Source organism: Durio zibethinus, chromosome 1 (assembly GCF_047325235.1).
Source record: "Durio zibethinus cultivar Kanyao isolate XHJ-2024 chromosome 1, ASM4732523v1, whole genome shotgun sequence".
In the NCBI taxonomy this organism is placed as follows: domain Eukaryota; kingdom Viridiplantae; phylum Streptophyta; class Magnoliopsida; order Malvales; family Malvaceae; genus Durio; species Durio zibethinus.
This window is the reverse complement of record NC_143162.1, coordinates 13,780,001-13,799,058: the sequence shown is the minus strand read 5'-3', so window position 1 is coordinate 13,799,058 and position 19,058 is coordinate 13,780,001. Positions and strand designations below refer to the sequence as shown.

Genomic DNA, 19,058 nt, shown 5'->3' with positions numbered 1-19,058 from the left:
ACAAATTGAAGCGATAAAGGGTTGAATCTTAGTGGATCGTGGAAGCAAGGCCACTCTACCACTTACAATACCCCATCGCATATTTAAGTCATCTGTAAAAGATTATACCATCGCTCGATAGGAATTGAGCTCCAAGGAGGCCAGTGCAGCTCATCTGCCGTAGGGGCTGCACCTACGACACGTGCTCTTGAGGGCCATGGGCCCCTACTAAGGGTTGGCAATCGGGCGACGGGCGCGCGCCTCTTCCAACTTTAATTCTGACTTAGAGGCATTCAGTCATAATCCAGCACATGATAGCTTCGCACCACTAGCTTTTCAACCAAGCGCAATGACCAATTATGCGAATCAACAGTTCCTCTCGTACTAGGTTGAATTACTATTACGACGTCGCCATCAGTAGGGTAAAACTAATCATCTCATGACAGTCTAAACCCAGCTCACGTTCCCTATTGGTGGGTGAACAATCCAACACTTGGTGAATTCTACTTCATAATGATAGGAAGAGCCGACATTGAAGGATCAAAAAGTAATGTCACTATGAATGCTTGGCTGCCACAAGCTAGATATCCCTGTGGTAACTTTTTTGACACCTCTAGCTTCAAATCTCGAAGGTCTAAAGGATCAATAGGCCACGCTTTCACAATTCGTATTCGTACTGGAAATCAGAATAAAATGAGCTTTTACCCTTTTCTTCCACACGAGATTTCTGTTCTCGTTGAGCTCATCTTAGGACATCTATGTTATCTTTTAACAGATGTGCCAACCCAGCTAAACTCCCCACCTGACAATGTCTTTTGCCCGGATCGACCAACTGAGGCTGACCTTAGGTCCAAAAGAAGGGGTCGTGCCCCATCTTCGATTCACGAAATAAGTAAAATAACATTAAAAGTAGTGGTATTTCAATTTCGCCCGAGGGCTCCCACTTATCCTACACCTTTCAAGTCGGTTCACAAAGTCGACCTAGAGTCAAGCTCAACAGGGTCTTCTTTCCCCGTTGATTCCACCAAGCCTGTTCCTTTGGCTGTGGTTTCACTGGATAGTAGACAAGGATAGTGGGAATCTCGTTAATCCATTCATGCGCATCACTAATTAGATGATGAGGCATTTGGCTACCTTAAGAGAGTCATAGTTACTCCTACCATTTACCCACGCTTGATTGAATTTCTTCACTTTGACAGTTAGAGCACTGGGCAGAAATCACATTGCATGAACATCCGTAAGGACCATCACAATGCTTTGTTTTAATTAAATAGTTAGATTCCCCTTATCCATACCAGTTCTAAGTCGATTGTTCGGTGCTCAGGAAAGGCCCCCGAAGGAGCCGTTCGTAGTCCATCCTTGACTGGCACACGACGACCCGCTCTCATCGTGAGAGCAGCTCGAGCAGTGCATCAGTAGCCGACGGGTTTGAGACTAGGACCCCCATGCCCAGCCCTCAGAGCCAATCCTTTTCCCGACGTTATGGATCCATTTTACTGACTTCCCTTACCTACATTATTCCATCGACCAAAGGTTGTTCACTTTGGAGACCTGATGCGGTTATGAGTATGATCGGGCGCAGACGGTATTCGATCTTCTAAATTTTTAAGGGCTACCAGGGGCGCACCGAACACCACATGACATGCGGTGCTTTTTCGACCACTGGACCTTACCTCAGGTTGAGACGTTTCCATGGTGGGCAAGCCGTTAAATAGAAAAGATAACTCTTCCTGAAGCCCCCGTTGAGTGCCATCCATTTTCAGGGCTAGTTGCCACAAACTCCTTAGCGGATTTTGACTTCCATGACCACCGTCCTATTGCCGTAATCAACCAACACCCTTTGTGGGTTTTGGGTTAGTGCACAGTTGGGCACCGTAACTGACTCCAGTTCATCCTACATCGCCAGTTCTGCTTACCAAAAATGGCCTACTTGGAGCTCTCGATTCTGTGGCAAGGCTCAATGAAGCAGCTGCACCGTCCTACCTATTTAAAGTTTGAGAATAGGTCAAGGGCATTGCGCCCCCGATGCCTCTAATCATTGGCTTTACTCGATAGAACTCACCGGGGGCTCCAGCTATCCGGAGGGAAACTTTAGAGGGAACCAGCTACTAGACAGTTCGTTAGTCTTTCGCCCCTATACCCAAGTCAGACGAACAATTTGCACGTCAATATCACTGCGAGCCTCCACCAGAGTTTCCTTTGGCTTTGCCCCACTTAGGCAAAGTTCACCATCTTTTGGGTCTCGACGGGCATGGTCGCACTCGAACCCTTCTTAGAAGATCAAAGTCGATCGATGGTGTACCCGTGAGGGATCCTGCCAATCAGCTTCCTTACGCCTTACGGGTTTCTTGGCCTGTTGACTCGTATGCATGTCAGACTCCTTGGTCCGTGTTTCAAGACGGGTCGGATGGGGAGCCCACAGGTCGACATCAGGAGCACGCGGGTGCCGAGGCACATCGACACGACACATGCTGCATTCCATGATCACGATGATGATGTCTCCACGGGCACATCGAAAGCCTAGGCTTAGGTCATCGATGCGACTCACGTTGGTCCATGCCCCAAGCTGATCGTCGGATCGGCTCTTGTCATTCCACATCCGATTGGGGCATAGGCCCCCATTCGCTTCCTTCCTGACAATTTCATACACTCTTTGACTCCCTTTTCAAAGTCCTTTTCATCTTTCCCTCGTGGTACTTGGTCATTATCGGTTTCTCGCTTGTATTCAGCCTTGGACGGAATTTACTACCCGATTGGGGCTGCATTCCCAAACAATCTGACTTGTGGATAGCGCCATGTGGTGCGACAGGGTCTTGGCACAATGGGGCTCTCACCCTCTCTGGCACCCCTTTCCAGGGGACTTAGGCCCGGTCCACTGCTGAGGACGCTTCTCCAGACTAAAATTTGGTCATCGGGGGTGCTTGATTCTCAAGCTGGGCTCTTCTCGATTCACTCACCGTAACTAGGGGAATCCTAGTAAGTTTTTGTTCCTCCGTTTATTGATATGCTTAAACTCAGTAAGTGGTATTGCCTGACCTAGGGTTGCTACACGAGCATCAATTGAGCGATGCGGGGGGTTCGACAGGGTCGGGTGGACAACGAGCACACGTCACCGAGGATGAGGCACGTCGAGAGCTCTACCACCAACAGTCACGGCACTATCATTGTCGGGGACTCGCTTTTGGGCCAATCGTGATCGACGGGATCACGGAAGGCCATCTTACACCCGCCCCCTTCCCTCGGAGCCCGATGGGCGGGGGGTCAAGGGGGGCGACGGTGCATGACACCCAGGTAGGCATGCCCTCGACCTAATGGATTGGGGTACAACTTGCGTTGAAAGACTCGATGGTTCATGAGATTCTGCAATTCACACCAAGTATCGCATTTCGCTACATTCTTCATTGATGCGAGAGTCGAGATATCCGTTGTCGAGAGTCATTTCATTTTTTCGTGACAAAAAGAGTCGCGATGCTGCCCGTGCACGCATCACGAATGGGATGGTGATGATGCGCGTGCTCTATTTTTGTTTCGGTTCCTTGGCACGATTCACATCGGGGGTTCGTTGTTCGATAGCAAAGGAGACGACGTCGATCATTTTGCCTGCCCGATAGGGGGCACGAAGCGACCGTTGCACTCACCCAGGGTCAGAAGGGCTTGGGGCACGGGGGGACCCTCACCCCTTCGATTTTCATTAACGCATCCATGGGTCATCCGTCGAGCGGGGTTTCGATAATGATCCTTCCACAGGTTCATCTACGAAAAACCTTGTTACGACTTCTCCTTCCTCTAAATGATAAGGTTCAATGGACTTCTTACGACATTGCAGGTGGTGAACCATCCACGTTACTGTGATCCGAACACTTCACTGGACCATTCAATTGGTAGGAGCGATGGGCGATGTGTACGAAGGGTAAAGACGTAGTCAACGGGAGCTGATGACTCATACTTACTAGGAATTCCTCGTTAAAGACCAACAATTGCAATGATCTATCCCCATCATGATGAAATTTTAAAGATTACCTAGGCCTGTCCACCAAGGCTATAGACTCGTTGAATACATCATTGTAGTGTGCGTGCGACCCAGAACATCTAAGGGCGTCACAGACCTGTCATTGCCTCAAACTTCCTTGGCCTAAGCGGCCATAGTCCCTCTAAGAAGCTAGCCACGAAGGATCACCTCCGTATAGCTAGTTAGCAGGCTGAGGTCTCATTCATTAACGACATTAACCAGACAAATTGCTCCACCAATTAAGAACGGCCATGCACCACCACCCATAGAATCAAGAAAGAGCTCTCAGTCTGTCAATCCTTACTATGTCTAGACCTAGTAAGTTTCTCTGTGTTGAGTCAAATTAAGCCGTAGGCTCCACTCCTGGTGGTGCCCTTCTGTCAATTCCTTTAAGTTTCAGCCTTGCGACCATACTCCCCCCGGAACCTAAAGACTTTGATTTCTCATAAGGTACCGACGGAGTCCAAAAAGTAACATTCGCGGATCCTTGGTCGGCATTATTTATGGTTGAGACTAGGACGGTATCTGATCGTCTTCGAGCCCCTAACTTTCATTCTTGATTAATGAAAACATCCTTGGCAAATGCTTTCACAATTGTTCGTCTTTCATAAATCTAAGAATTTCACCTCTGACTATGAAATACGAATGGCCCTGACTGTCTCTGTTAATCATTACTCTGATCTGAAGGCCAACACAATAGGACAAAAATCCTATGATGTTATCCCATGCTAATATATACAAGCGTACGCCTGCTTTGAGCACTCTAATTTCTTCAAAGTAATAGCGTCGAAGGAAAGACCCGAGCAATTAAGTCCAAGAGCACATCACCGACAGTAGGGATGAGTAGATCGGTGCTCACCGTGAGATAGACCAGATAACTTAAATATACGCTATTAGAGCTAGAATTACCGTGGCTGCTGGCACCAGACTTGCCCTCTAATGGATCCTCATTAAGGGATTTAGATTGTACTCAATCCAATTACCAGACTCATAGAACCCGATATTGTTATTTATTGTCACTACCTCTCTATGTCAGAATTGGGTAATTTACGCGCCTGCTGCCTTCCTTAGATGTGGTAGCCATTTCTCAAGCTCCCTCTTAGGAATCGAACCCTAATTCTCCGTCACCCATCACCACCATAGTAGGCCACTATCCTACCATCGAAAGTTGATAGGGAAAAAATTTGAATGATGCGTCACCAGCACAAAAGCCGTGTGATCCATCGAGTTATCATGAATCATCAGAGCAACGAGCGTAGCCCGCGTCGACCTTTTATCTAATAAATGCATCCCTTCCAAAAGTCAGGGTTTGTTGCATGCATTAGCTCTAAAATTACTATGGTTATCCGAGTAGTAGATACCATCAAACAAACTATAACTGATTTAATGAGCCATTCGCATTTTCACAGTCTAAATTAGTTCATACTTACACATGCATGGCTTAATCTTTGAGACAAGCATATGACTACTGGCAGGATCATCTAGGTAACATTCTTTTGGGACGTTGACACCGCGTGGGCCTCGACGCATCAACCAAACGACGAAGAGAGCCCAATGCGGAGCGCAAGCATCATGCGCGTTAAGCACATGAAATGCATAGGATCGGATGAACAGGGGTCAAGAGCCCACGCCCGCTAAACATTCTGCATCCAAGAGCACGATCGAACACCGGTGCACCAATGCGAACACCGGCCAAGATTGACGTCTGACCCATAGCCCCTCAGGACATGAGACGGATGAGGGATGGTGAGACATCCGATTTCCATCAATTCAGGTATACAGCATAGGATCCCGATCGTACCCTCAGCGTATGATGACCGCATGGGGAGAGATTGAAGAGGATGATGGGTTGACAGTTCGATGCACCGAGCACGAAGCCTGCCAACATGCACAACCATAGCACCACTCATATGCCAATTACATACAAGTGGTAGCATCCATGCGCATCAATCCACAACCCACCCAATCGATTACTCGATGAGTGAGCGAAAGAAATGATGTGCGAGGCCACGCCACAACCGCTTGGCATGGGAAAAACATAAACAAGGGCCATGAGCCTGCCCTTGCCATCCAACAGGCAACAACGGCGTGATACCACCAATGCTTGGCCTGGCCATGACCGCACGCGTGAGCTCCGCTGACACCACCCCAGGGGGACGTTGCTCGATTTAGGGACTTGTTCCTAGGGTCTTGGGTAGCATCGACTGTGTGCACGGCCTCGTCAAGGCCAAGGCATTTTTATGGTCGATGAGAAGGGACCTCGAGACCGTCAAATACTAAAAGACTTGGCCGGGCCAAGCTCGCAATCGCAGCTTCTGCTCGTACCACCCCAGGGAGCCAATGCCCGATTCAAGGACTTGGTCTGTGGTCTAGGGTAGCATCCACCACGTGCACGGGATCGAGCTTGTCTCTCTTTTTTCACATGTATGCCAACAGGTCGAGGCCATGGGCGCCTGTCGATCATCGAAGCAACCAATCATCGAATAAAATGGTCGAAAGGTATTTACACCCTGTATTTCACTTGAAGGACGTTACCCTAGGTGTACACAATGAGAGGCCCATCACGCACACCTACTCCCCCCGTGAAGGGGGGAGAGGGGGTACCGGACCACCACCCCCTAAAGAGCATTAGAGATTTTATAGATACGCTACCAATAGACCTTAAAGTGTTTGACACTTTTTCCAAATAGGCATATCTCGCACCGAGGGTAGCAGGTGCCGATGGTGGTCAAGGCATGTGCCCGCACCAAGGGCCAGCACGTGTCGATGGTGTTCGATGCGACTGCTCACACCAAGGGCCATCTTCTACCTATGCTAATCGAGGTAGGTACCTGCATTGATTGTAGCTTGTGCGCATGCTGATTGAGGCATGCATGCATCGATGGTGGTTGAGGCATCTGCCCGTACCAAGGCCTAGCACATGCTGATGGTGTTCGAGGCAACCACTCACACCAGGGCCTATCTCATGCCTATACTGATCAAGGCATGGCACGTGCTGATGGTGATAGAGGCAAGTGCCCACACCAAGGGCCAGCTTGTGTCGATGGTGGTCGAGGCATGTGCCCGTGCGAAAGCCAAGCATGTGTGATGGTGTTCAATGTAACCGTCTGCACCAAGGCCCAGCATGTGCCAATGGTGTTCGATGCAACCGCCTGCACCAGAGGCCATCTTCTATCGATGGTAGTCGAGGCAAGTGCCTGCACTAAGGGCAGGCTTGTGCCTATGGTGCTCGAGGTAACCGTATGCACCAGAGACCATCTTCTGTCGATGCTGATCAAGGCATGGCACATGTCGATGGTGGTCCAAGTAAGCACCCGTACCAATGGCGAGCTTGTGATAATGGTGGTCGAGGCATGTGCCCACACCAAGGCCCAACACGTGCCGATGGTGCTCGAGGTGACCGATCGCACCAAGGGCCATCTTCTACCGATGCTTATCGAAGCATGCATGTGTCAATGGTGGTCAAGGCAAGTTCCTATTCCAAGGGCCAGCTTATGCTGATGGCGGTTGAGGCAAGTGCCCGTACCAAAGGGTTGCCTGTATCGATGACGGTCGATGCATGTGCCATCACCATGCGGCATCATGTGCCGTTAATGGTTGAGGCCTTGGCCGAAGTTTGATTTTGAGCCAAGGTGCACATGCTAGACTCGGGTATGTGCTGGTATAGCATTTTTTTTGCTCGAGGTACCATCGTCGGAGCATCGCCAGAGAACTTGATCGACGACATTGGGGGTTCCGACGATTGAGGGTTTGGGGGGGTGTGCGCACATGATGTACGATGGGTGCTTGTACTTGGCCCTTATATTGGCCCCCTATCCTTCAACAAACCTCGACAACTCACACCCCCTTAAGAAGCATATGAGATTTTACAGGTTTGCTGCCAGTAACCATTCAAGTGTTTGAAATGGGGACACTTTTTTCAAATGGCCACAAAATCTTCTACACTTTGAGTTTTTAGCTGAATTGTTTTATGCATGGCAAAAAAAATACAAGGATCAGATATACCAAATTTGGCGCCAAAACTCCTAAAAAATTTTGAAAAATCTCAAACCATAAAAAGTTTAAAAAATCATGAAAAATAAAAACAAGTCATCTTGCCATGAAACTTCACATGAAGGCTTAAGGGACCATTGTATGAATTTACAAGCCATAAAAATGGCATTGGCATGGTAGAAATATGACGATGTGCCTAAACCCACCTACCACCCGATCGTGGCGTGCATGTGCTCGGCCCGGGCTCAGGACACCCACGCGTGGTGTGCGGGCACTAGGGAGTGCTCATATGAATTCACAGGGCATAAAAATGGCATTGGCATGGCAGAAACATGAAGATGTTTCTAAACCCACCTACCACCCGGTCGTGGCGATCATTTGTGCTCAGCCTGGGCTAAGGACACCCGCGCGTGGTGCGCGGGCATTGGGGAGCGCTCATATGAATTCATGGACCACAAAAATGGCTTTGGCACTATAGAAACATGAAGATATCCCTAAACCCACCTACTACCCGATCGTGGTGTGCAGGGTGCACGGCCCAGGCCCAGGTGCAGCCGCTTGGTGCGTAACCCAACAGGGGTCGATGCTGTTCGAGGGAACTGCCACACCAAGGTTCAGCATGTGCCGATGGCGGTTGAAGCATGTGCCAAGACCAAGGGCCAACATGTCTCAATGGTGGTCGAGGCATGTGGATGTGTCACAATCAGCAAGCAAGCCGAGACTGGCCCAAGGGTTGTAGTGGGATAGGTTCTGATAGTCGGAGGGGACTAGGCTTTGAGGCCTATCGAGGTGTAGGTCACAGGGAACTAGATCAAGATAGTGGTACGAGCAGTGATCAAGACTCCAGGGGCTCCAACGTAGTGGTAGGTTCAGTAGTATTGAGCCAGGCCCAGGTACGGGTGTTGGTGAGCGGTGTGCAGTCAGACCGACGTGCGAGCACTAATGATCGAGGTGCAGGCATGTAGGTAGACCAGGGGTGTCTGAGGTAGTAGCCCGCACCAAGTGCCAGTGTCATGCCTTGGGCATGCGCACCAGGTGTTCAGGCCCACGCCCTAGTGGCCAAGGCTTGAGCACCATACACAGAGGTAGGGGTTCCAGCAATAGTCATTGCTATTGCTGTCCAGACTGCCCGCTTGGACGTTCGACCTATCCATGGCACCAGAACCAGGCCCACAACATGCCCGAACCACATCCAGGTCATCCTAGGGAGTGGGGCCAAACCAAAAACGTATAGAAAGCCTATAGGATCTGCAACACACAGAGGGGGACCCGACTGATCCTCAGCTTGTGTATTCTGCCTCTCTGGCCTGCTTAGTGCTCGCACGCTTGTTTCGTAGGTTGACTTAGGCATACGAAGTTCATTCCTAATCTAAGCTCCGATCGAACTGAGGGTTGTGGCAGCAGGAACCGTAACAAGATCGACAGCACGCGGATGGGGACTCGATCGATCCTCAGCTTGCGTCTTTTACCTCTCTGGCCGACTTAGTGCTCGTATGCTCATTTCGTAGGTTGACTTAGACATACAGAGTTCATTCTTGGTTGGAATTGAGGGACAGAAGGCCCCAGGTCATGTCTAACCCCAGAAGGGGGCAACGTAAAAAGAAGGAAGGTCAGTGAAGGAAGGGGAGGGGGAGGGATGAATCGAAGTGACAAAGGACTGAATCTTAATGGATCGTGGAAGCAAGGCCACTCTGCCACTTACAATACCCCGTCGCATATTGAAGTCATCTGGAAAGGATTCTATTGATCGCTCAATGGGAATTGAGTTCCAAAGAGGCTTGCATGGCTCGTCCGTTGTAAGGGCTGCACCTACGACACGTGCCCTTGGGGGCCATGGGCCCTTACTGCGGGTCGACAATCAGGCGAGGGGCACATGCATCACTTCTAGCCCAAATTCTGACTTAAAGCCATTCAATCATAATCTAATGCATGGTAGGTTTGTACCACTGGCTTTTCAACCAAGTGCATGACCAATTGTGTGAATCAATGGTTCCTCTCGTACTAGGTTGAATTACTATCACAATGCCGCCATCAGTAGGGTAAAACTAACCTGTCTCACAACGGTCTAAACGTAGCTCACGTTCCCTATTGGTGGGTGAACAATCCAACACTTAGTGAATTCTGCTTGACAATGATAGGAAGAGCCGACATCGAAGGATCAAAAAGCAACGTCGCTATGAACGCTTGGCTGCCACAAGCCAGTAATCCCTGTGGTAACTTTTTTGACACTTCTAGCTTCAAATCTCGAAAGAAGTAGACTGTTTGTGTCGTAATACGGAAAGCTCTGCAAAGAAGTTTTGCAAGAATGCCATGATTCAAGGTGGGCTGGACACTCAGGAGTGAGTCATACCTTAGCGTTGATCGAGGACTGGTACTACTGGCTATACAAGAGGGACAATGTGGAGGCTTATGTGAAGACTTGTCTTGTGTGCCAATAGGACAAGGTGGAGATCAAGAAACCAGAAGGTCTCTTGAAGCCATTGCCAGTGCCAGAGTGACCATGGGAGAGTGTTTCTCTAGACTTTATAGTCAGTCTACCCAAATCAGAGGGGTTTAAAAGCATCATGGTAGTGGTGGACAGGTTTTCCAAGTATGGAATCTTCATTCCGGCAACCAAGGAGTGCCCAGTCGAGGAGGTAGCTCGATTGTTCTTGAAAAACATGGTTAACTACTGGGGAGTGTCAAGGACCACTACTAGTGATTGGGACAAGCGTTTCACGGGCAGGTTCTGGACTGAATTGTTCAAGCATGGGGTCAAACTTGAACTTTTCCACTAGCACGCATTCACAGACCGATACGCAAACAAAATGTGTGAATGGACTATTGGAGGTCTACCTCAGGCACTATGTGAGTGCCACACAACAGGACTGGCCAAAGCTACTAGATGTTGCACAGTTTTCCTACAACTTGCAAAGGAGTGAGGCAACAAACCAGAGCCCATTTGAGGTTATGATAGGGCAACAACCACTAACACCCGGTTCGATTGCTATAGGTTATACAGGGCCAAATTCAGTAGCATATAAGTTTGCCAAGGCATTGCAGGAGCAAACTAACTTGGCCAGAGTCTATCTACACAAGGCGACAAAGAGGTTGAAGAAGTGGGCAAACCAGAATAAGCGGGACGTGTAGTTCCAGGTTGGAGACTTAGTGTTGGTGAAGCTACATCCTATTGTGCGACATAAGGGGCTGCACAAAGGCCTAGTCTGAAGGTATGAGGGACCTTTCCGAATAGTCAAAAGGGTAGGCAAGGTTGCTTACAAGCTAGATATGCCACCCAAGCTGAGGCTACACCCGGTGTTCCATGTAAGCATGCTCAAGCCGTTCCATGAGGATGAGGGAGATCCAGGATGGGCAGAGTCAAAACATACGCCATTGGGAGCAAGGGCCTCATATGAGAAGGAGGTCCACAGCATCATAGCTAATCGAAAGGTGAGACGAAAGAACTACCAACCAAGAGAAGAGCACTTGGTGCACTAGAAGGGACTTTTAGACAGAGAGGTAAGCTGGGAACCAGTAGAGGACTTATGGTAGTTTGGAGACCAGATCAGGTGATACCATGCAAAGGATGCAACGAGGGCATTACACAATCAGGTGGGGGAGAATGCCATGCCTTAGGCAGGCGTGCCAAGCACATTAGGTGCACCAGTATGTGAGCTAGAGGTTGAGGCCCGCACATTGGGCGCACTGGTGGGTATTGGCGTACAAGGCCTAAGAGACGAGGTCAGAACGCCCATCCAGCTTGCAAGCCAGCCTGTGAGACCAAGGCCTGGCATGCAGGCTACCCGTACCACATCCAGAAAGGCTCAAGGAGCTAGATTCGTAAGTGAACATTCTAGAAGTTTGTAGGATCAGTAAGAGCCTCCTGGCAGATTTGGTTGACCCTAGAAATCAAGAGTTAGAATCCTGATTGATTGTAATTTGTATAATCTCTTGACTTTAGCCTTTATTCTAGGGATATTGCCATTAAGTGTAGCTGGAGCCTCAACTATAAATAGAGGGCTGCTCCACCCTTATTTGTACACCATTAAACACTTCTGTTTTAGTGAATACACAGCATATTCTAGCATTCTACCTTGTTATCTTGTTTCTCTTTAACTTCCATAATCAGCCCTTCCCATTGTTCTAGTGCCTGCACGCTTGTGTTTTAGGCTGACTTAGGCATAAAGGTGGAGATTCCAAGCCTAAGGCCACACGGATTCTGAGTCTAAGGTTGGAGCCCATGATAGTTGGTATCAGAGCAAGTTCGATTTTATGTGTTTATGTTGTGCAGGTTAGATCGTGATTGAGGAGATGGCATCCCAAAGTGACGTTGCTAACCAAAACCAAAGACCCAGGAGCAGGGGCATGAAAGAGGTAGGAAAGCCAGTTCAAAAGATATATGGTCTACCATGGACGGTAGGCTGGCCAAGGTGGAGGTGACCATGGGTGACATAGGAGAGAAGCTTGAGGAAATGGAGACTCACATTGCATGGCTAGACTCTATAGGGGAGGAGATCCAAGGTGAGCTGCAAGCTTCTCTCAACAAAGGCATGGACGTGATCACCTAAAAGAATGAGGCCTTGAAGGCTGAAGTGCTGACCTTGCACGATGGCATGGAGACCATGCACCATGGCATGGAGGCCATGGGCGACGGATGGAGGAGCTTGCCAGTGAGCTCGTTACTTGCAAGACTGTCATTGGGAATGGCATGTTTGCTAGAATGTCTAAGTCCAGATTGGATGTGCCCAAGCCTAAGGAGTTCAAGGGGACTAGGGTGACCAAGGAAGTAGACAACTACCTATGGGGTATAGAGCGGTACTTCCAGGCCATGGGCATGCAAGACGAGGTGATAAAGGTAAGCACCGTTGTTATATATCTCACTGATGTAGCCTTATTATGGTGGAGGCGCAGGTGTGATGATGTTAGGTGTGGGAGCACCAAGATTGGAACCTGGGCAAAGTTCCAAAAAGTGTTCAGAGAGTAATTTTACCCGGAGTATGCCGATGATGAGGCACGAGTGAAGTTACACAGGCTAAGCCAACAAAGGGACATAAGGGAGTATGTTCAGAAATTCTCTGAATTGAAGCTACAGATCTCGAATCTAGGCGAGAAGAATGCCTTATTTGCTTTCATGCTTTCATGGATGGGCTAAAGCCATGGGTGAAGCATATACTACAACAGAGGGGAGTTCGTGACTTGGCTAAAGCCATGACTACTGCTGAGGCCTTGATAGAGTTTAAGCCTCTGAACAAGTTCGAGTCTTCCAAGCCCAAGGGTAAGGGCAGGGATGATAGGAATAAAAAAAAAAGTCCAAGGGGAAGGACCGTGATCGAGAGTCCAAGGATGGAGTTCGAGATCATTCAACCAAGGATGACAAGAGGAAACCACCAGTAGGCAAGTGGAAAGCAAAGGGGGACTAAGAGCCACTAGCATGCTACCTATGTGGAGGGAGCCACATAGCACGTAATTACTTGTAAAAGGGCAAGCTGGCTACTGTAGACAAGGAGTCTGACGAGGAGCCAAAGATAAAGGCAACAAAGCTTGGGTCGTTGGTGCTCAATGCTATCAAGAGTAAGGGAAGCCACAAGCCAAAGGGCTTAATGTTTATGGATCTGATAGTTGCGGGTCAGAAGGTGAGCGCATTGGTGGACACAGGTGCCTCACACCTTTTTATTTCAGGTGATGAAGCTCGGAAGCTCGGACTGAAGGTGCAAAAAGGGACTAGTACCATTAAAATGGTGAACTCCAAGGAGGTTCCAGCCATTGGAGTAGCGCAGGGAATGGAGTTGCAGCTTGGAGACTGGAAAGGCAAAGAGACCATAGAGGTAATACCCCTTGACGACTATGAGTTTATGATTAGGTTGGATTTCCTTGTTCGGATTAACGCCCTCCTTGTGCCTTTTACCGATTGTGTTTGCATCCTAGATTGACAGTGCCAATGCCTTGTGCCATTAAAGAGAGAGTCTGGAGTTCGGTCGCGGTGGTGTCAGCCATCCAATTTGCCAAGGCAGTAAGCAGACAAGAAGACACCTTCTTGGCAGCCCTGAAGTATGGAAAACCAAGAGAGAAGGAGACTGAGTCACCCTTGAAGGTACTAAAGGTGCTGAAGACCTTTAGTGATGTGATGCTTGTAAAGCTGCCTAGCCAGCTACCACCTAAGAGAGAGGTGGACCATAAGATCGAGCTAGTGTCTGAGGCCAAGCCACTAGCTAGAGCCCCTTACCGAATGTCCCTACCAGAGTTGGAGGAGTTGAGGAAGTAGCTCAAAGAGTTAGTTGATGCTAGCTTCATCAGGCCATCGAAGGCACCATATGGTGCAATGGTTTTATTCCAGTACAAGCATAGTGGGTCGTTATGGCTATGCATAGACTATCGGGCTCTGAACAAGCTGACCGTTAAGAACAAGTACCCCATCCCACTCATTACGGACTTGTTCGACCAACTTGGGAGTGCAAGGTGGTTCACCAAGCTAGATTTGAGGTCAGGCTACTACCAAGTCAGGATCATAGAGGGAGATAAGCCCAAGACAACATGTGTCACATGGTATGGTTCATATGAGTTCTTGGTGATGCCTTTCAGACTCACAAATGCCCCAGCAACATTCTGCAACCTTATGACCAAGGTACTTCAATCGTTCTTTGATCAATTTGTTGTGGTTTATTTGGATGACATTGTGATCTACAACCAAACTTTAGGAGAGCATGTAGACCACTTGAGATAGGTGTTCGAGGTGTTACGGGTGCACAAGCTATTTGTCAAGAGTGAGAAGTGCTCATTCGCCCAACAGGAGATCCCATTCCTAGGCCACATAATGGGAGGTGGTAGGATACGCATGGATGAAGGCAAAGTGAACGCTATCCTGGAGTGGCAACTGCCAGCCAAGGTCACTGAGTTGAGATCATTCCTTGGGTTGGTTAACTACTATAGGCACTTCATCAAAGGTCACTCAGCAATAGCCATGCCATTGATTGACTTGTTCAAGAAAAGGAGAGCATGGGAGTGGAACGCAGGGTGCTAGGAAGCCTTTGACAGGTTGAAACAGGCTGTGACCGAAAAGCCAGTCTTGGCCTTGCCAAACCATGCCAAGTCGTATGAGGTGCATACAGATGCATCAGACTTTGCCATAGGGGGCATGCTGATGCAGGAGGGACATCCAATCACGTTCGAGAGTAAGAAACTGAACGAGACTGAGTGTAAGTACATGGTCCAAGAGAAAGAGATGACTGCAGTAATGCACTGCTTACGCACTTGGTGCCATTACCTATTAGGGTTGAGGTTCATGGTTAGGATGGATAATGTGGTGACTAGCTACTTCCAGACGTAAAAAAAGCTATCCCTCAAGCAGGTGAGAAGGCAAGATTTTTTTATGAAATTTGACTTTCAGATGGAGTATAAGCTAGGACGGACGAACTTAGTGGTAGACGCCCTGAGTGGGAAGGCTAACCTTGCTGCCATTAGCCAACCAGATGGGTCACTGGTGCCGTGCATCAAAGAGGGACTTGCACATGATCCTATAGCCAAGGCTCTTATGGAGTACACCCAGCAAGGTAAGACTAGGTGATTTTAAATGCAAGATGGTTTGTTTTACACCAGGGGCAGTAGACTGTTTATGCCATAGCACGAGAAGCTCTATAAGGAAGTTTTGCAAGAATGGCATGATTCAAGGTGGGCTGGACACCCAGGAGTGAGCCGCACCTTGGTGTTGATCGAGGACCGGTACTATTGGCCGCACATAAGGGACAATGGGAGGCCTATGTAAAGACTTGTCTTGTGTGCCAATAGGATAAGGTGGAGCTCAAGAAACCAGGTGATCTATTAGAGCCATTGCCAGTGCCAGAGTGACCATGGAAGAGTGTTTCTCTGGACTTTATAGTCAGTGTACCCAAAGCAGAGGGGTTTGGAAGCATCATGGCAGTGATGGATAGGTTTTCCAAGTATGGAATCTTCATTCCAGCAAAAAAGGAGTGCCCAACCAAAGAGGCAGCTAGATTGTTCCTGAAGAACATGGTTAAGTACTAGGGAGTGTCGAAGACCATTGTTAGTGATCGGGACGGGCATTTCACGAGCAGGTTCTGGACTGAGTTGTTCAAGCTGTTGGGGTCAGACTTGAACTTTTCCACTAACATGGATCCGCAGACCGATGGGCAGACAGAACGTGTGAATGGACTATTGGAGGTCTACCTTAGGCACTATGTGAATGCCATACAACAAGACTGGCCAAAGCTATTAGATGTTGCGCAGTTTTCCTACAACTTGCAAAGGAGCGAGGCAACGAACCAAAGCCCATTCGAGGTTGTGATAGGGTAACAACAACTAAGACCCGATTCGATTGCTGCAGGTTATACAGGGCCGAATCCAGTAGCATACAAGTTTACTAAGGCATGGCAGGAGCAAACTGACTTGGCCAGAGTCTGTCTACACAAGGCGACAAAAAGGTCGAAGAAGTGGGCAGACCAGAATAGGCCAGACGTGTAGTTCTAGGTTGAAGACTTGGTGTTAGTGAAGCTACATCCCATTGTGCGCCACAGGGGGCTACACAAAGGCCTAGTCCGAAGGTATGAAGGACCTTTCCGAATAGTCAAAAGGGTAGGCAAGGTTGCCTACAAGTTGGATATACCACCCAAGCCGAGGGTACACCTAGTGTTCCATGTAAGCATGCTCAAGCCGTTCCATGAGGATGAGGGAGATCCAGGATGAGCAAAGTCAAAGCGTGCACCATTGAGAGCAAGGGCCTCATATGAAAAGGAGGACCACAACATCATAGATGATCGAAAGGTGAGATGAAAGAACTACCAACCAAGACAAGAGTACTTGGTACACTGGAAGGGACTTCCAGACAGTGAGGCGAGCTGGGAACCAACGGAGGACTTATGGCAGTTCAGGGACCAGATCAGGTAGTACCATGAAGAGAATGCAACGAGGGCATTGCGCAATCAGGTGGGGGAGAATGTCATGCCCTGGGTAGGCACGCCAGGCACATCAGGTGCACCAGCATGCAAGCCAGAGGTTGAGGCCTGCACACTAAGTGCGTTGGTAGGTATTCACATTCAAGGCCTAGGAGACGAGGTTAGAACGCCCGCCCAGCTTGCAGGCCAACCCGTGAGACCAAGGCCTGGCATGCAGGCTACCCGCACCACATCCAAAAGGGCTCAAGGAGCTAGATTCGCAAGTGAACATTCTGGAAGCTTGTAGGATTAGTAGGATCTTCCTGGTAGATTTGGTTGACCCTAGAAATTAGGAGTTAGAATCTTGATCGATTGTAATTTGTATAATCCTTTGATTTTAGCCTTTATTCTAGGGATATTGCCATTAAGTGTAGCTGGAGCCTCAACTATAAATAGAGGGCTACTCCACCCTCATTTGCACACCATTAAACACTTCTGTTTCAGTGAATACATAGCATATTCCAGCATTCTGCCTTATTATCCTGTTTCTCTTTAACTTACGTAATCAGCCCTTCCCATTGTTCTAGTGCCCACACGCTTGTGTTTTAGGCTGACTTAGGCATAAATAAGGAGATTTCAAGCCTAAGGCCACATGGATTCTGAGTCTAAGGTCAGAGCCTGTAACACCCGCACTAAGGGCTGGCTTATGCCGATGGTGCTCGAGGCAACCGCCTGTACCGAGGCCCAGCATGTGTCGATGGTGTTCAAGGTAACCGCATGCACCAGGGACCATCTTCTATCAATGCTGACCAAGGCATGGCACGTGCCGATGGTGGTCCAAGCAAGTGCTCGTATCAATGGCCAGCTTGTGATAATGGTGGTCGAGGCATGTGCCCGTACCAAGGCTCAACACGTGTCGATGGTGCTTGAGGCAATTGCCTGCACCAAGGGCCATCTTCTGCTGATGCTCATCGAGGCATGCATGTGTCGATGGTGGACAAGGCAAGTGCCTATTCCAAGGGCCAGCTTGTGTCGATGGCGGTCGAGGTAGGTGCCCGTACCAAAGGGTTGCTTGTACCAATGATAGTCGATGCATGTGCCATCACCATGCGCCATCATGTGCCGTTGATGCTCGAGGCCTTGGCTGAAGTTTGATTTTGAGCCACAGCGCACATGCTAGGCTTGAGCATGTGCTGGTGCAGCATTTTTTTTGCCCGAGGCCCCATCGTCGAAGCATGATCGAAGAACCTGATCAGCAGCATTGGGGGTTCCAACGATTGAGGGTTCGGGGAGGTGTGCGCATATGATGTGCTATGGGTGCTTGTACTTGGCCCTTATATTGACCCCCTATACCTCAACAAACCTCGACAACTTACACCCCCTAAGGAGCATATGAGATTTTACGGGTTTGCTGCCAGTAACCATTCAAGTGTCTGAAATGGGGACACTTTTTTCAAATGGCCACAAAATCTTCTACACTTCAAGTTTTTAGCTGAATTTTTTTGTGCATGGCAAAAAAAATACAAGGATCAGATTACCAAATTTAGGGTCAAAACTCTTTCTAAAAAAATTTAAAAAAATCTCTAACCATAAAAAATTTTAAAAATTATGAAAAACAGAAAGGGAGTCATCTTGCCATGAAACTTCACATGATGGCTTAGGGGACCATTGTATGAATTTACAAGCCATAAAAATGGCATTGGCATGGCAGAAATATGAAGATGTGCCTAAACCCACCTACCACCCGATCGTGGTGAGCATGTGCTCAGCCCGGGCTCAAGACACCTGTGCGTGGTGTGTAGAGGAGAGTGCTTATATGAATTCATAGGTCATAAAAATGGCATTGGCATTGCAAAAATATGAAGATGTTCCTGAACCCACCTACCACTCGATCGTGGCGATCATTTGTGCTCGACCCGAGCTAAGGACACCCGCACGTGGTGCACCGGCGTTGGGGAGTGCTCATATGAATTCATGGACCACGAAAATGTCTTTGGCACTATAAAAACATGAAGATATCCCTGAACCCACCTACTACCCAATCATGGTGTGCAGGGTGCATGACTCGGGCCCAGGTGCAGCTGCTAGGTGCATAACCCAGCATGGGCCGATGCTATTCGAAGGAACTACCCACACCAAGGTCGAGCATGCGTTGATGGTGGTCGAAGCATGTGCCAAGACCAAAGGCCAACATGTCTCGTGGTGGTCGAGGC

At 48.7% G+C, this 19,058-nt stretch overlaps 1 non-coding gene and 2 pseudogenes across 1 annotated transcript; all 3 read right to left on the bottom strand.

Annotated features, from left to right (window-relative positions):
- LOC149520440 (25S ribosomal RNA) lies at nucleotides 1-3,024 on the bottom strand (annotated as a pseudogene).
- A 236-nt stretch (nucleotides 3,025-3,260) lies between these two features.
- On the bottom strand, nucleotides 3,261-3,416 carry LOC149520439 (5.8S ribosomal RNA). The gene has a single exon (XR_016326620.1). It is a non-coding gene; the product is annotated as a 5.8S ribosomal RNA (ribosomal RNA).
- A 293-nt stretch (nucleotides 3,417-3,709) lies between these two features.
- LOC149520438 (18S ribosomal RNA) lies at nucleotides 3,710-5,476 on the bottom strand (annotated as a pseudogene).
- Between the last annotated feature and the right edge of the window lie 13,582 nt (nucleotides 5,477-19,058).